Raw genomic sequence first — 3,415 nt, forward strand, 5'->3', positions numbered from 1 at the left:
GGTGTTTTTTTTTTTGTGGGGGGGGGGGGGGGGAAGACTTTTAAAGTTTTCTGGCTTTGCCCCAATTTCATCCCTTTGAAAACCTTTTGTTGGGTGGTCCCGCCCCCTCCCGCGGGCCACGCCCACTCGGACACGCCACGCCCAGTTCCCCCCTTCCAGTCGTCCCCCCCCCGCTCTATTTCCACGACGGCCGAGTCCCGCTGCCAAAGGGACGTGGCGGGGACGGGGGGGACACCGTGGGGAGCGGGGGACACCGTGGGGACGGGGGGGGGCATGGAAAGGACGAGGGGACCCCTCAGAAAGGGGAATTCCCTGGAGATGGGGAGCGCTGTGGGGATGGGGGAGCAGGGAAGGGACGGGGGGGACACTGCGGGATGGGGGGACACCGCAGGAATGGGGAGCTGATTTTGGGATAAGGGCGGCGCTGGGGGAACCGCGTGGCTTTGGGGGATTCCGTGGGGCTGGGGGGACGCGGAAGGGACGAGGGGACACTGCTGGGCTGTGAGGGAAGAGTTAACCCCCCCTCGGCAGCGCCGCTCCCCTCCCCTGGCAGGGAACTGGGATGAACTGGGGGAGCCGGCAGGGAGGTGCTGACGTGGGGCCGGGGAGGAGGAGGAGGAGGAAGAGCTGGAGCATCGCTGCTGCTGCTGGGCCGAGCTCCAGCTGGAGGGACCCTCGCTGGGCCGGGGGGGCACAGGCCCCACTCCCCCTGCCTGGCCCCAGCTCCTCCTTTGGGGTGGAGGGGTCCTGAGTCCACAGCTGGGTCCTGACCCCCAGCCCAGGAACCCAAATCTCCCAAATACCCCACCCGGGAACCCAAATCCCCCAAATACCCCAGCCAGGAACCCAAACCCCCCAAATACCCCACCCGGGAACCCAAATCCCCCAAATACCCCAGCCAGGAACCCAAACCCCCCAAATACCCCACCCGGGAACCCAAATCCCCCAAATACCCCAGCCAGGAACCCAAAGCACCCAAATACCCCACCGAGGAACACAAACCCCCCAAATAAACACCCCAATAACCCCAACCACCAATCCCCCCACCCCAACTCAAGACCCCAACAACCCAAATATCCCAACCCAACATCCCCAACCCCAAACACTCCACCCCAAGTAATCCCCCAACCCAAACAGCCCCAGGAACCCGAGGACCCCAACCCAAGCACCCAAACCACCTGAGGACCTCACCCCAACAGCTCCTCCCACCGACCCCAACACCCCAAGGCCAACCCAAGAGCCCCAAGCAGTGCCTGCCCCCACCCCGGCACTCAGACCCCCCTCAAACGGGGGGGGTTTGGGGAGACCTTGGTGCCAGATGTCCCCACAGGACACCCCACAGCTCTGTCCCCACCCAAGCCACCAAACCCTCACCCCCTCCCTCCTGGGGGGCTCTTGGGGTTTGCAGCCCCTCGCAGCCAGGTTTTGGGGTACAACCCTCCCGCAGGGGACCCCCGGGACCCCCCCTGCCCCGCCACGGGGGTGGCGGAGGGTGCGAGGCGGGTGCTGGCAGCGCCACGGCCCGGCCACGTGGCACCGGAGCCACCGTCCCCGGCCGGCGGCGGGCACCGGGCCAGCCGCGCCGATGAGGTCACCGGGACAGCTCCAGCCAGCCCCGGGGCCGGCGGCGGAGCGCCCGGGGTGCCGCTCCCGCTCCTGTCCCTGTCCCTGTTCCGCTCCCGTCCCCGTCCCTGTCCCTGTCCCTGTCCTGCTCCTGTCCCTGTCCCTGTCCCACTTCTGTCCCCCTCCCGCTCCTGTCCCTGTCCCGCTCCCATCCCCGTCCCCCTCCTAGCCCTGTCCCTGTCCCTCTCCTGCCCCTCTCCCTGTCCCCTCCCGCTCCTGTCCCCGTCCCCCTCTTGTCCCTGTCCCCCTCCCCGTCCCCATCCCCGTCCCCCTCCCTGTCCCGTTCCCACCAGGAATGAGCTCGGCAGATCCCGGGGATGCTTTTCTGGGGGTTCAGGGGTGAGGAACCCCCCCACCCCGAGGGGCTGTGGGGTGCTCGGGGTACCCCCACATCCCCCCCAGTCCCACGGCCAGGCCCGGGCTGGGGTGGGGGGAGGGGGGCAGTAAATTCTTCAATGAAACTGAAGAGGAGAAGGGAAAAAAAATTTTAAAAAAAAAAGGGAATAAAAAAAGGAAAAAAAAGGAGTCGTGAACGGAAAATGTTCGGCGTGGAGCTCGTCCCTCAGAGTTTCCATCCCAGCCCAGACTGTGGGGCCTGGCCTGGGCGGCTGCTCCGGGCCTGGGACCCCCCCCGAGCCCCTGCACCCCCAAAACTGCCCCCAGCCACCCCCAGCTCTGCTCCAGACCCAAATCCTGGGGTGAGGGGGTGCAGGGGGGGGGAAGGAGCCCCCCAGGAGGGTCCCAGCCCTGATGAGGGGGTGCAAGGAGCCCCCCAGGAAGGTCCAGCCCGGGGCTGTGGTGGTTCAGGGGTTCAGAAGGGGGGGGGGATCAACTCCCCAAAAAGGAACCAGGCCTGGATGTGGGGGATGAGCCCCCCAAGAGGGTCCCAGCCTGGATGAGGGGGTGCAGATGGGGGAAGGAGCCCCCCAGGAGGGTCCAGCCCTGGGTGAGGGGGTGCAGATGGGGAGTGACCCCCAGCCCCGCCTGTGGGGGGAACGTGGGGGTGCAGGGGGTGAAATGAGCCCCCCAGAAGAGATGGAGGAAAGGAGCCCCCCAAGAGGGTCCAGCCATGGATGAGGGGGTGCAGATGGGGAGTGACCCCAGCCCCGCCCGTGGGGGTGCAGGGGGTGAAATGAGCCCCCCGGAAGGGTCCCCAGCCCCTGAGAGGGGTCACACCCCAGCCGGACCCATCCTGCGTGGAGGGACCCCCCGAGCAGGACAAGCCCCCTCCTCAAGCCGGGGGTCCCCGGTGGGCACACGACCACCCCGTGGCAGCCCCCCCCGGGCCGGCCGTGCCCCCGCCGAGGGCGGCGCGGCGTTGGCATCCCGGAGGCCAATTTAAGCAATTTTCCCTGGAAATAGCCGGGGAGTCGCGGCCGTGATTACGGGGTTCTGCCCTGACGCCACAATTGAGGGCGCCGAGGGCCGGAGGCCACCAGGAATAGCCGGGGCGGTGCCGGGCTGCGGCCGCCGCGGGGGAAACTGAGGCACCGCGTCGCCCACCACGTCCCCACGGGAGGGTGACAAGTGTGGGGGGGTCGGGTTTGAGCAGGGGGGGTATGGGGGAACCCCCCCCCATCCGAGGGGGTTTTGGTGGTGGCGGGGTGGGTCTGGGGGCGGGGGGACACCGCGCTGCCTTGGGGACATCGGCGGGGGGGGGGGCGGACACCTGCGTGTCACCACCTGGCGGGACACCGCCCTCGCCACCGCCGGGCGGCCACCAAGGGGGGGACACGGCCACCAAGGGGGGGACACGGCCACCAAGAGGGGGACACGGCCACCAAGGGAGGGT

The sequence above is a fragment of the Passer montanus genome, unplaced genomic scaffold (genome assembly GCF_014805655.1).
Source record: "Passer montanus isolate IOZ18808 unplaced genomic scaffold, ASM1480565v1 scaffold142, whole genome shotgun sequence".
Lineage (NCBI taxonomy): Eukaryota > Metazoa > Chordata > Aves > Passeriformes > Passeridae > Passer > Passer montanus.